Genomic DNA, 15,820 nt, shown 5'->3' on the forward strand with positions numbered 1-15,820 from the left:
AATATTTCATATTTTAAAACCACAAGCAAGGAATTTGTCCTGAAAACTACCTTTGGAAACTTAGCTGATGCCACGTTAGGATTCCACCTTCAGACACAAACAACGGAGCCAGCGACCCAGCTGCTGAAGTTTCAGTTCTGCCTTTGATGTCTCCTTGTTTCCCTGAAATGGAGAGGGACACAGATTCACACTCCATTAGTATTTTAGTTTAGATTTAAAAATCTAAGGAAATAGATATAAACAGTAAGAGTATAGTAAACATCAGGATCCCTTATTGAGAACCTGCTCAAAACTTGTAAGGTAGTCACTATTAAGCAACTATAGCTTAAAAATTGTTCCCTAGTGTTTATCAGCAGGAATTTCCTGATCATTTTGAGCCTCCAACACTGTAAAATTTCTTTGTAGAACTCTCTATGTCAGCAATTTTTTTACCAGAAGAAAATATTAATTTTATGAACAGTTTCTAGATCTCAATGTAAAATATAACCCCTACAAATAGTCTCAAATAGGGCTTAAATGAAAACCAAATATTCTAAGGGACTTCCTGATTATGACAACTCTTTCCAGTAAGAAAACTGACTTATCATGCAATTTCTATGTCTTGTAATATATTTTTTCGCTGTCAGGTTGTCCTGGGTTGTAGTATAGGATGTGCACAAAGTATTCTATCACCATCTTCATGAACTGTTGAATCCAATTGTTGGAGCAGTGCTCTTCCCGGGCCCCCTCCCTCAGGGCGATCTTCTGCTAATGGCCCATCAAATGCCTTGCTGCATGACTCATGGATAACTCCCTCCGGTAGCTATCTCTGTTTAATGGGCCATCAAGGACCCCCTGCATGACCCATCATCCCATTGTGAGATGCTCCGCCCAGGGGGAGGAACCAAGCATTCCCACCTGGATATTATCTGGGGTTTGGGACAGTACAAGCAGCCCTTACTCACTAGATTCCCAGAGGACCACAGCTACCAGACCTCTCTACAGGATCACTGCTTCAGGAAGACCATCTCATCTGAACTGCTTCCATCACTCCGCTCAGGTTGTATTCTGACTCTGTCAGTGGTCTTTTGTATTATTACATCTATTTTATTTTACTTTCTTTCCTTTCTTCCTATTAAATTGTATGTCTGACTTGGAGCCTCTCATCTGTTTTGCTTCCAAACCAGTACACAGGTGTTTTCAGGGAAGGGATACCAGCAGGTCCTGCTTTCTGAGTCATTTAGGTATAGCCAGTGATTTGAGTTTCTATGAATAATTATTTATAATGTATTTAATTTCTTACAAAGAAAAGGTGAACTACATCAGCGGGAACAGGAGGTCATTCATAATTTTGAGGGGGTATAACCATTAGTATTTAGGCTTTTAGGCAGAACTCCTAGAATATTTTGTAGGCAAGAGTAGAGTTTTGTTTCAGGAAAATGACAAATTGTCCTCCTTCAGAGCCTGGTTAAGATAAGCCAGATTCATGTCATACAGGTAAAACCAAACCATGTCTTAGGCTGATTCTTATTACTTACGAAATTCCAGATATTGTATTTATTTTATAAGGGAACTTTCTACAGGGGGCTAATACCTTTGATATTATCACCCTAACATAAAAGTACTTTCATTTTCTGTACTCCTATTTCTGCTGGCATTTGTGAGTCTACAGACAAAAATAAAGCCTTCACCTTCAAACAGCATCTTACAGTCACTAAACTTCCCTTTTTCAGAAAGCCAAGGGTAAAATCTGCCATTACCATTTGAGTTCTCCTCATGACTGGACATTTGAAAATCTGAATATAATCATATAACCTGTCTGGACTGAGCTGCATTAGTCAACCCTGTGGGGCTCTCTGCAAAAATTGTCTTTCAGGATGTTTTGAACATCATAGACCACGCTGAAATTTCCTACAAGTGAAAACACAGGAGGCTACTGGAGACCCATCAACTCCATAATCCTGCAGTAGGTGCTGCAGAATGTCCCAATTTACCATGGCACTTTTAAATTCCCTTTCAGAAGTGATCTTCAGTGCTGAACTTTCAGAGTCCATACGTGTACATGTTCCAATATTTTGAGGAAAAAAATCCAGGTTTTGCTTTCTGTGGAAAATATTTCACTTTTCACTAAAGGTAGAATATGGTTTCATGTTCAGGAATGTTGCTACAGCATTTCGTAGCAAATTTATTTCAGTTTTCCTATTCTACTGAAGTCTGGGGTTACCAGCTGAAGATAGCTTACCTTCTTACTCCCTGAGGTATTACAACAGCCCTTCTCAGAGCATTTGGGTTTCTTTTAACCCCCTGCCTCCCACAACCTTAAGTTCTTTTTTAAAATTTAACAGGGAAACTACTTGCATAATATGAAATAATGTAAAAAAAAAAAATAAAAATCAGACAACAAAACAAACCCCAAAAAAGCAAAGACAAGATAATGATATTTTCTAAAACTTCAGAGAGACACAAATTCCTTCATTAACAACATTTATACATGCAAAATGGGATACGATATATAGAAAAGAACACGGTTTAAGAAGGTAGTAGAGTACAGCATATACGGCATGTGTTTCTGGAAATTTGAGTGAAAAGAAAGCCCAGGTTCATGGGTAGGAGGTGGCATGTACATCACTATGTGTGAAACTGCTAAGATAATTAAGATGTCTTATTTCAGGTCCAAAGCTGTAAAAGGTTAAATCTTCATGACTCACACTAAAATTAAGAATTTGATTTTACTATCTGTTGAAATTCTTTAGTTGTTGCAATTTGTATAACTTCTGAATAGAATAAGATTGGTATAATTAGGGTGACACAATTCCTTCAGTTTAAGGAACCATCTTTTGCTTCATGAGTAAAGGCATGCTGATCGTCTGAATCCAGTGAGAAGAAATTAAGCATAGTTACCATTAATCAAAGCCTGTTTAAAGCCTATAACTCTGTCTGAAGAAATCCAGTATTTAATAAAAAAATCACAAGCTCAAATTGCAATTTGCAAGCTGAAATTTATATGTGAGATTTGCCTGTCCAAATACATTGCCTCAACCTGGGAAATGCCATGTGAAGTAGAACACTTACAGAAAAAGGCATTAATGAAATAGCAAATATATCAAAGAATCATAGAAATTACCCACAAGGATCACTGAGTGCAACCCCTGGCCCTCCATTAGGACAACACAAAAAAAATCACATCAAAAGCCCAAGATCGTTGTCCAAATGCTTCTTAAACCCGGTTAGGCACAGTGATCTCTGCCCTGGGGAGTCCGCTCAGTTCCCAGCCACCAGCGGGGTGAAGAGTTTTTTTCTAATACCCAACATAAACCTCCCCTGACACAACTTCAGGCCATTCCCTTGGATCCTGACACTGTCACCAGAGCAGAGATCAGTGCCTGCCCCTTCTCTTCCGCCACAGGAAGCTGTAACTGAACTGAGGTCTGCTCTCAGCCTCCTCTTCTCCAGGCTGAACAGGCCAAGTGACCTCAGCCACTCCTCACACAGCTTCTCTTCAAGGCCCTTCACCATCTTTGTTGCCCTCCTTGGAAAGATCTCTCATAGTTTAATGTCTTTTTTACACTGTGGAGCCCAAAACTGCATACAATATTCAAGGTGAGGCTGTCCCAGCCCAGAGCAGAGCAGGACAATCCCCTCCCTTGCCTAGCTGTCCCTGATGTCCCCAGGACAGGAGTGTCCCTCCTGGCTGCCAGGGCACTGCTAGCTTAGGTTCAACTGTCCATCCACCAGGACACACAGGTCCCTTTCCACAAAGTTTTTCTCCAGTGTTTCATATACCTCATAACTCTTTCTGCTACAAAGTATAATACTTTCCAGTTATAAGAAAGTAGAAAAGCGCTTGTATTTAAGCACTGATAGTTCCTTCTATTTGTCTTTAAAAAAAAAATCTTTCTATTTCCAACCAGGAGAGATGCTCATTTTATGTCTAATGCAAATATGAAATGTTTTATATTTACCATATGCTATAGTGTTTCAACAGAAATGAAGTCCTTCTGTTTCACTCTCTCCTTTCGTCCATATATTTTCAAACAGATTTTCTCTTGCTATAGAACAAGTAGACAGTGCAACCAATCTTTGACAGTAACATTGCACTGTACATGACTCAGCCACTATCTGAAATGACAGCAAAAGTAACTAACTTGTTGATTTTAAGAGTCACTGGAAAAGTCAAAACAACATCTGCTTGATCTGCTTTACCCTGACAGAATATACTGATCTATTCCCGTTGTCTTTTTTCCCTAAAAATCTTTTATGAATATGAATCTTCATTGTTTCAAACTCTGTCACCTTAGATTTCAAAAGATATTCTGTTGCCTTGACAGAATAGTTACACAGTCCAGAGATTTTTATGTGCCATTTCTAACATATTTCTTTTATTATAATAGAACTCAACCAACCGGCTTAGATGCTATATACTGGATATAATTTTATAGAATAAGTTATTGGCACCACTTCTAGCTATAAGGGTATGCATCTTTTCTCCACTTAATCAGTTATTTCCTGAAAATTATCAAAAGAATTTCTCATAACTGCTCTCTTGTTGCAAGAATTTGTTTTCACCAGTGTAAAGCAGATATCAGAGACTGAAGCAGAAGAATGATGTAGCCACTCTGTGTTCAACAAAGTGATTGGATAAGACTAAGAGTAAACCCCTTACATAACAGTTTATTATGTGCTCAAAGGCAAATAGGTGCAATTCATCCCAATAAAGTGGGAAGAGGCTTATTAGCATCACTGTGTTTTAGTTACATTTGCAACTGAAAGTGATAATTTTCACAACTCTTATGTAACTGAGGTTATTTGCTGTTGGCAAGGCTTAATAGTAGCCCCACTGTAGTCTTCCATTTATTATACTGATACTTTGATTATTTCCGATAAAAAAAGACTTTTTGCCTAAATTCTGAAATAATAAATTGAATTACTGAAACAAAGAAATTTTACTATCTTTTGTAGCTATGGATTTACTGTATAACTAGATGTATATGTAAGTATTATTGAAATAGGCACCAATAAAATAAATGGTTTGTTTTATAGCACCTTACCAAGCACAACTCTCTGTGTTTAATATAGCTTCAAAAGCACCAGACAGCTCATACATTCTTAAGGCAAACAGGGGTCATTTGAACATGTTCCTATTGTTAAATCCACACTAAAATGAGTTGAGAAGGTGGAGAAGCATATCCATGAAAAAAGCAGCCACACATATTTTACCCACCTTGTCAGCGTGTCTTTTAAAGGTTCTTAGTGGCAGGAATGCTAGTACATTTAGTATCTTCATCATATACATCCACATGGAAAATATAGATCATATTTCCATTTACCCCTTGTATTCAAAGATTTTTCCAGAACTAATTCATAGGCTTCTCATTCAGGTCTGATCTTCTCCAGGAATATATATGTTTTCCACAAGAGCATAGCTGGAAAGATTTTAGGAAGATTCTTTAATTTGGTTTTGCCAAAAATGCCCTGAAATGCAATGGAACACTATGCTATGGGACACCTTTCATCTACACTCTCCACAACATTTTTCTAGCAATAGTGACCTCATTGTTATGAAATCACTACCTGCTGAAAGATATATGTGCCTTTAGCCCAAAAAGCAAATTAATCATTTCTGTTCTACAATTATACAATTTCTATAGCAATGTAGACAGTAACTACATTTACCAGTGTCATGTATTAGATGACTGGGAAAATAAAAGTTTGTTATTGCTACATTATCCTTCAAGGGAAATAATGATTTTCAGCTGTGTTCAGTAACATAAAACACAAAATCTTCCCCTAGAGATCCAGGCAGTGTAAACAACTTGCCAGCAAGCATCCACCCTGTTTTTTACTCCTCATCTCAGGGCACCTGGATGTGGAAGAGGTTTATTGGATCTAGTACCACTCACCATCAAAGCACATATATGTGCTTTGGGAGAAGTGGGGTACAGTTAGAGTCCCCCTTACATAATGTTCCCTTGAATTTTAGAGAGAGCATTACCAACCTTAGTATCACTGGTTGGTTTGGGGGTTTTTTGTTCTGTGGATTTTCCAGGTGGCAAGTGTAAGAAGTGTTGAAGAAGTATTACTCTTCTCCCTTCCCCAGCTGCCCTGACTCCTTTATTTCCTTGTTTATCATAAGGGACATAATGATTTGTCATGTTGGAGGGAAGAAAAAAAGCAACATTGTTGAGGTAAACAGACTAAATTTTTTTTATGAAAGCTGTAGCAAACAATGTCTAGCCTTGCTGTCTCTCATACAACATTCTCAACATTCCTTATCAAGTGTTTTATCTACTCTGTGGGAAGACACACTGTATCAGAGCGCAGTTGCTTCTATCAAAGCTACTAGAGCTCAAAATACCTTCTTTTTTCCCATGAACACTTTCTGCCACCCACAAGATTTGCCAATGTTTCCAGCACAGATTTATCTCAGCAGAGTTGCCTTGCTCTCTCATAAAGGGACAATAGTTCTCACTGAATTCTGACATTCTAATGGCTTCCAGTTGGGCCTATTTTCTCCATTTCACAGGAAATTTTCACACCTCTGAGTGTGCAATTTTTCAGTTGAATTTGACTTATAGCTCACTGATGGAGAGAGACGCCTTATAGAAACTCTCTTTAGAAGACAGTGCAAGAAAACACATTTCTGCATTGTGACAGGTTAATATTCTACACATTGATTTGTTCATAGCTCTCAGGGTGTGATGTCAAAGCCCTTAGTAAATTGGAGTCAACTTCTCTGAGAGTAGTGTAAAGGAATATATTCTCACCAGAGAAAAAGGAAAATGAAAAAGTTTTTTTAAGAGGACCTCATCTGCACAAAAAGTAGCAATTAACCATATTACTACACTAGCAGCCCAGATCCCAGAGGCTGGCTGTTCACAGCCATAGAAAAGAATGGAACATTGTGCCTATCTAATTTTTTTCAAAATAATTAATCAGCAAAGTATATTTTCATATTAAATAATCACTTTTTACACAAATTGATGTATTTAATAGAAAAACTCCCAGAAATTCAGTCTCTATTTCTCACTCCTTATCCTTACAGCATCAATAGGGTCAACTGGATAACAGAAGCCAGTCAAAACTAAAGGCTCACTTCAAAAGATAAAAATATGACAAAGTAAATACAAAAATGTGAAAAGTAAATAAAAAATTCAGAGAAGTTTCTTCAGGTCCGAGTGGCAATATAGTACACATAATCAAATAATGTACATAATACACTTGTGGGAATTTTGTGAGCACTCTCAATTACATTGTTTGGACTATGTACCATTAGCCATGCAGAATCTTGGTTTTCTTCTTTTTTTTCCTCTTTTCCTTCTCCTTTTTAGCTAACAGCCAGCATCCCCTTTGTACCCTGCCTGTCTCCAATAGAAAACTCCTGTTTTCCTGACCATCTCAGTCACTTCTACTCTTCACTGATGATTACAGCCAAGCAGCTCCAGACCTCTCTCATTGCCTCTGTGCCTGTGTTCACACTGATTAGCTCAGCAAGAAAATAAAATCTTCATCATATAGCAGCAATTCTTGTTAATTCGTGTCAGTCTCACAGGTCTGGCTGTCATTATTCCTCTCACACCTGCCTAAGTGCATGATAGAAGGTGCATCAGTAGAGCCGATTTCTGAAATTGTAGAGATGTATTCTTTACCATCAATATCTAAAGAAAAGGGCTGGGAAGGTGTTTCAGCTGGGTTTTGGCAATTTTGAGTCTGAGATTTGGCTTGGAAGCAATCTCTCAAAATCATTTGGACAACTACTAATCCCCAGATTTTTGGATTAGGCACAGTGATGAGGACTCTGTGATTACAAGGTTTTTATACAAGAGGCAGAGTTTGGGTTTTTTTTCTTTGGTGCTGGTGTTTTGGGGCTTTGTTTTGTTCTGTTTTGTTTTTAATGGGGAAGTTTCCCTTCTCACTAAGAGAAGCCAAGAAAAACAATGGAAAATGTCTTATTTGAATGACTGTTAACACTCTTCGTACACTTGTGCACACTCTTCATACACTAGTGCATATATGGTAAGAGAAATAAGCTAGTTGTTTTGCTGTGGATAAGTATAAAGTAATTTGCCAGAATTAATTTTTTACAAACGTGAGATAGAACACACACTTTCTCAAAACAGTGCTATTTTTATTAGTCCAGTAATAGGTGCCTAGTCATGTGGAAACTATCTACTAGTGAACACTTTCAAATTAATTTCAGTTTTTGCTTTGTTATCTAGATATCTTTCAGCTGCTTCTTTAAATGTATTTTTCCTATTCCATTTAGACAGTTCCTATTCAGTACTATGATGTTGTTTGAATGGGTGACAAGTTATTATGAGGCTTAAGTTTAATGAATTTTTTATGATATCTTATTTTACAGTAGCCTGCCAGATAAACTGTACTGACGCTGCTCATCTGTGGAAGGTTCCTTCAAAGTAGCTGGGAACATCTTAGTTATTTCTGTAGTAGATAAAATTCTGGAAGTTGCTTTCTGTTGAAGACTGAAGCTTGAGGTTTGTTAGGGAGCACTGAATTTGGAAATTCTACTCCATCTATGACACTGAGGGAGCTGGGAGAAGTGCTTACTGAGCCACGTTCTGTCACTTATTGGCAGTCTTGGGTAGTTGGGTGACTGGAAACTGACAAATGTGATCCATATCAGCAGGTAGGGCCAGAAGGAGATTTCCAGGGAAACACAGGCATGCCATTCTGACCTCAGTGCCAGGAAGGTCATGTAGCTGATCATCCTGAGTGCCACCACATGCCCCATACAGGGCAACAAGGGAATCAGTCCCAGTGAGCATGGATTCAGGAAAAGGCAGGTCCTGTTTGAGACCAGCCACACCTGCTCCTATGACAGAGTGACCCACCTTGTGGGTGAGGGAAAGGCTGTGATGTGTCTACCTGGACCTTAGTAAAGCCTTTGATGCCATTTCCCAAAGCATTTTCCTGCAGAAACTGGCTGCTGACTCTTGGCTCGGTGTACTTTTCCTGGATATAAAATGTCCTGGATGGTCAAGCCCAGAGAGTGATGGTGAAAGGAGAAAAATCCACTTGGTGGCTGGTCAGACATGTGTTCCCAGGGGTCAGTACTGGGGCCGGTCCTGTTTAACATCTTTGTTAACTTATCTTTTGAAAACACATGTAAATGTGGCACTCAAGGACTTGTTTTAGTAGTGGACTGGGCAGTGCTGGGTTAATGGTGGGACTAAATTACCTTAAAGGTCTTTTCCAACTTAATTCTGTGATTCTATGATTATCTTTTATGCATTGCATGTACAGGGGTCTTTGTTGTAGACAGTCAACCCAGGAGTTAAACATTAACCTAGGCTATAAAATTGGAAACTATTTCAGGAGAAAATTCATTTCATTTCCTTACTCCGATCTTTCCATGACCACCTCTGATGGACATTTTTCTATCCTGTTCTGGAAAATGTTCTACTAAGGCCTATTAACATTTTTTTTTTATTGTCTCATTAGCCTACCAGCTAGAAAGATTACCTTTAAGTTTGTCTTCTTTACCAAAATGATGTTCAACTTTTCTTCTTTACAGGCATAGAGACCATAAAACATAGCTTTGAACTGTATGAATTCAGATACTTTCAAAGACAGCGTTCCATCCTCTAAATAATACTACAAGTACCCAATCAAAGCAATTAATTGTATATAGTCTTGTAGTTTGTCCAGCTCTGAAATAATAATTAAAAAGTAAGTTTAAAGAAATGCTAGCTTAATATAACTTAATTATTTGTCATCTTGTGCAAGTATCTACTGGATTTTGCATCTTCCTTGGAACCCTGAGATCATGTTGCCTGTTTTGGAAATAAAAATATCAATTTGATGAGCTATTCAGTATTGTTTGCCATGTCAGTAAAGATAAGGGGAAACAAAGTCTTAGTTTATATCTGTGGGAAACCAAACAGTGAAATATTACTTTTGCATCAGTTAGCCAGAATACCTTGGATTTGTTGGTGACAATGAATATGCCAGGGGTCTCTGTCCTTCTTATTCCAGTCCTGCTGAAAGTTATATCCCCTCCATTCTCCACCCTCCACCAGGCAGAACCCAGGAGCAGGGAGGGCGTCAGGCTTTCCTGTGAGCAGTGTAATGCTGAAGGCTGCTGTCTGGCAGCATTTCTGCAATCTCATGCTCACAGATATTCACTAGCTGTAAGTATGTTTCTTTTAATAACTTGCTAATCAAGAGGTTTCCCTAATTAAATCAAGGATTAGAAATAATGCTGTATCTGGAATATAGTTGGAATGCTCTTAGTTTTCATTCTAATTTTTAGATTGCTATCCAAAACTATTACATAATATTTAAAATAAAGTCACAAGAGGGCCTACCAACACAAATGTCCTAAATCAGTAAGTATGAAAAACTCAATTCTAATTTGACTCACTAAGTCATGAAAGCAAATGAGATTAAAGCATTTGATTTCTGCATTTAGGATCAATAGAAGAATTTTCATCACTAAGAAAAAAAGTTTTATTATCATTAAAAATAATGATAATAATTTTTATTGGTCCATCACCTGACTAAAAATGTCACAAAAGAGATTTGTTTTTTAAAAAACTTGTAGTGACAAAATTGCACACTTAGTGCAGCAGCTTCTACTTGGCTTGCAGTGTTTTCCATGTCCCTAAAACTCTTTTAGATTCACAGAGATGGATATCTGAATTTAAAGTCTACCTAACTAAAATAGAGGAAAAAATAATAATGACAATGTTTGATTACACTTTGAATATTTGGGGAAATTTGCAATCTATACCCATGATTGAATCTTATTAAATAATGAAATTACTTTTAAAAAGACTAAGCACTTATAGCATATGTTTAACATTTAATCAGCTTCAATGTGTTGCTACAGCGGCATCAAACCTGTCATGGTAGATTCTGAATTTCATTTCGCTTAGCAATGGTTGCAATTACTTATTCAGTCTAAGTATTTTAGTGCCCTTTGGCTGTGGAAGTCTCTTTTGACTAAAAGACATATGTCCCTTTTTTCATTGTTTTTTATCCCTTTTATCGAATTTAAGGATATTCTAAAGTATTTCAAAGTCAGCTTAGTGAAGTACAATGCCTCTACTTAGCTAGGGTACATGAGAATTTCCATCACGTGAGATGTTTTCCCCCTAAACTTAGCAGCTCTTTTCCATTCATACACCTATTTCATATGTCTTTATATACATAAGATCTTCCTGAAGCTCTTAAGATATATTAGTTTGATCATTTGAAAAATAACTTTTTCTTTTAATAATTAAAATGTGACATGTTGAGGGAAGGAAAAGGCTAGGGCTTTCACCCAGAATACTGCTGCAGGACAAATGCTTTTCTAAAAACCCAGCCATTAAAAATGTGCCAGGTCTGGCATAACAAGGCCCAGTGAACTCCCCTGTGACACACAGCATCCTTCAAAGTTTACAACTCACTACACTGCTACGTCCAAAATCTTGCTATCAAAGAATCAGAAATCTTGAGTTTGGAAGGGACTGCTGGAAATTGTCTAGTCTGGGCTCCAGCAGGGACACCTACAGCCAGTTGCTCAGAATCATGTTCAGACAGCTTTTGAGTATCTCTGAGGATGAAGACTCCACAACCTCTCTGGGCACCCTCTGCTAGTGCTCAGTCACCCTCCCAGTGAAAAACTGTCTCCTGATGTTATGAGGAAACCTTCCTTGTTTCAGCTTGTGCTCATCGCCCCTGGTCCTGCCGCTGGGCACCACTAACAGAGCCTTGCTCCATCCTCTTTGCACTCTCCCTACAGGTATTTACATACATTAATAAGTCACCCCTGAGCCTTCTCTTCTCCAGGCTAAGCAGTCTCAGCTCTCACAGCCTTTCCTTGTAGGAGACATGCTTCAGGATATTGATCATCTTAATGGCAGTCCTTTGCTGGACTCTCCAGTACATCTGTGTCTCTCTCTTGTACTGGGGAGCCCAGAACTGAGCACAACACCCCAGGTGTGGCCTCACCAGTGCTGAGAAGGGGAAAGGATCACCTCTCACCTGATGGCAATGCTCCTTCTAATGCAGGCCAAGACACTGCTAGCCTCCTCTGTGGCAAGCCTGTTAGAAAGCCTGTTTCCCTAACTAAAGTAAGAGTGGACTATAATGTAAGCTATTATTGTTCCAGTGATTTTACTGATTGCATATGATGTGATAGCGTTAAATATATGAATTTAACATTATCTAAGTTTCAGCCACAACCCCCCCATCCTCTCCTGCCCCCCAACTGGTTTTAATGTGAGTGGATTATTTTGAAAAGTAGTGAGTCTTAATAAAAGTTCTGGTTTTCAAAAATCCTTTAGAGTAAATTCAGAGGATGTTTGGGAAATTAGTTTCTAACATCTTCCCAAAAGTTCTGCAGGGTTATTATGCAGCTTCCAGGAAACCCATAGTCTCTGTTAATATTTTTTAACTAAATTTTCAGATCATTTACACATTTATAGGAAAATCCACTGATGAATAAAATGAAGGCAAAGTCTAAAAGGGACATTTTATATCTAGTCATTAGACTGAAAGAGAATAACAAAATATTTTGATGCATTGGACATAGAATCACATAATTTAAAAAGTAACTTCGTCAGAAGTAAGCCACAGAAGCATAATTGCTGTAGTATGGCTGGCTTTCGATGATCACAAAGTTAGACTCCATACCTCAATACTGAAAACGTTAAAGCACTCATCTTTTACTTTTCAGGCTCCAGCCTAGCAAAGTAATCAGTTTCAATAGGAACTACCTATTCAGTGAAGCATTAAGGAAAAGTCCAACATGCTCAAGTCCAACCATGTTCAACAAAACAGAGCAGCATATGTTAAACTGTCAAGAGGACGTCAGCACATGCCAGAAAAATGCCTTGCTGACTATAGATGAGCTGCTGAGATTGGATGACAGCTGTCCAGTACAAAATCTTTAAAGACCAGATGTAAGTGAGCTCCTGTGAGGTGATGAGCACTTCCATGTTTCAGTGGGAGATCAAGGTACCCAGCAGAGTGGCAGTTCATGTCCATGAAGCATATTTCTTTTGGAAAGACAGGTAAGCTTGGCAGCTTCATCTGCCTGACACAGACTTCCCAGCCTGGATACTTTACAGCTCATGGGTGTGGGATGGTTTTCTGCACTGCAATAAGAAATGTACAAACCATAACTCAGGAACAAAGTGCTGATTTGATATGATGTTTATTTATATTTTCACAGTCCTTTTATGCTGAAAAATAAAAGCTGTTTTGTGTGTTTTATAATTTTCACCCTCATGAAATGAAACATGAATTCCTCTAATTTCATCATTACACCATTGACACATAATACCTTCTGGTAACCCTTGGTAACAGTACTCCCTGTTTTAAATAGCAGGTGTTGAGGACATGGGAATTGGCTGTCTATTTAGTTTAGACCACCTAATGGAGCTTTTAGGGCTAGTCAACATTTTCATTTAAATTACACCAGGATATTGTACATGCACCTCACACAGTGAGCTTTGCTGGAAAGCTGCAGGAATTCAATAAACCCTACATTACACAATCTGTCTCAGCAGACAATTTTAATACTGAGGGTCTAGGCTGCTTTTATGTTTGCCCTGTTTAGCTTGGGGTTTTTACATGTGATAAATAAGTCAGACTGCATGAGCCAAAGTCATTCCTCCTTCAGCTCAGTCTTAGTCAATCAATTTATTCCAGGAATGAACTGGATCGCTGTAGTAAGTGAGCCAGCAGTTTCTTTGGTATTTTCGGGTTTTTTCTAAAGCAAATTATATATCCCAATCTTGAAAAGATTTTTACTTATGAAAGAGAAGTCAGTGAGACTAATTAAGCAACCCACTTAATGTAAAAATTTCAGAAATTCATTATGCTAGGAGCCTGCCACAACTAGAATCACTAAGGTCATGATGAGTCACAAAAATTTCACTATAAGGAAATGTACTTCTTACATTTTTTTAATGAAAATGAGTCCCTACTGTCTTTGGTCATTCATTCTCTCAAAATTAATTTTTGAGTCTAGGCCATCATCAAAATAAGTGCATTTTCCTGAACACATTGTAAAGAATACAGAAGTCTTCTTCTGTTACTTTCTGCTCCAGAGATGAGAGGAGGAGGGAAGTGTTCAACCACTGAAGGAAGGCTGAAACTGGTTATCTTCAGCTAGAATGATCTTTTAGCTGCTCCTGCTTTTTTAAAGTGCTTCAGTACTTGTAATACTCTTCCTGGAAAAAAAAATGCTATGCAGCAAATTTGCACAGAACTCAGGTACTCTGGAACAACTAGAGCTGTATAAGTAATTCCTAAAAGTATTAGTTGCCTTTTTCAAATTTTACTCTAAAAAATACTGTAACTTTATAAGTCTTGAAAAATTATTTAGCAGCTTATATTCATATGTTGGTAATAATTCCTTTCCAGTGGCTGAAGCTGCATGTTCAGCATAACTTCAGTGTAGGCTTACAGAGGCATTAAGGTGAGATATAAGGAACTGCTTCATTCCAAGAGGCATTTCAGGCTCACTGCAAAGGACAGTCCTGAGGAAGCTTCAGGATTTGTCAACTATTAGATATCAATTTAAAAATTTGATAACCTTTTCTCCTTAAAGAGAGCTTACATATGAAGTCAACACTGCTTCATTTTGATTTCAGTTTGTTGGTTTTTTCTGTGCATGGTTTTGGGGTGGGTTTTTTTGTTATTCTTTGATTGTTCATTTCTATTTTCAAAAGGCAATACTCAGTTGTCTAATTTGGGTTTTTTTAGGTTAGATTTATGCAGTGGCTAACTTCATTAGATAAAGTCTGAACCTAAGTAATTATTTGATATCTAACTTTTGCTCTAATTATACAAAACCCTGCTGAATAAAATGTAAAGTTAAATTTGATAGAATTTATGTAGCATAAATCAGTGACTTCTGTCTCTGCCACAGTCCATTACATAATCTTACCTAGAGAGCAATGATATTAAACACTGTCACAACTTTGAGGAATAATACAAAAGCTCATTGATTTCCTGCTATTCTTAATAAGCTTTAGAGAATTCAAAGCATCATGATTTTTCCAAAATTGCAGCCTAAGAATGCATTGTGTCACCAAGTCACAGGTTAACAGGTAGAGATGGCACATGACTTGTGCATTGCACACAGTGCTACAGCAAGCAGAAGAATACACATTTGCCTCCTCCCTGGTTGATATTAAAAGGATGTTTCAGAGGCTGATGGAAAAGTAACTTTTTTGTATGTGTGGAGCTGCAGAAAGAATGTGTTAAGGAACTCTCTTTGAACACTTCTAGAAAGAATTTTCCAATAACAATGTGTTGCATATCAGTGGTACACTGTTTCATTATTTTTTTTGAAAAATATGAGAATATCACGCGCTGTTCCTTTCCCCTATATTAGGACTTCTTTCTTGTCACTATCCATGAAAGAAATGCCAACCTCAAGGTGTTTTATCATCTGCCTGGTTTTCTTTAGTAGTTCAGCAGATGGAACCATCAAGCTCTGTGATGCTCATATACACAAATATATGCATTTTATAGACACTTTGAAAGGTCTCTTGGTTATTTATAAGTTACTCATATATATGTGGAGAAAAGGAAGACAGAAGGGGTTTGAAATGCTTCACACTTTTTTCACTGATAATTTAGATAATATGTCTGGGCTCTGGCATATTTTCATAATACTACAGAATAAGAAATTATTATACATTGCCTGACCTGCAGTAACTCTGTTTTCTTGTATTCTCAACTTACGGCACGGTTGAATTATTTTACTTGGTTTAATCTTAAAATTACAATTTAAGTCACAGTGCATTATCTGGCATGTGCTGTGGACAGTGCATAGCGTTGTTATGTGCACATAACACATGTGTGGTGCACGGTGCACCAG

Source organism: Chamaea fasciata, unplaced genomic scaffold, assembly GCF_029207755.1.
Source record: "Chamaea fasciata isolate MVZ Bird 193981 ecotype frontalis unplaced genomic scaffold, bChaFas1.0.hap1 SCAF_1, whole genome shotgun sequence".
NCBI classification, from domain to species: Eukaryota; Metazoa; Chordata; class Aves; order Passeriformes; family Sylviidae; genus Chamaea; species Chamaea fasciata.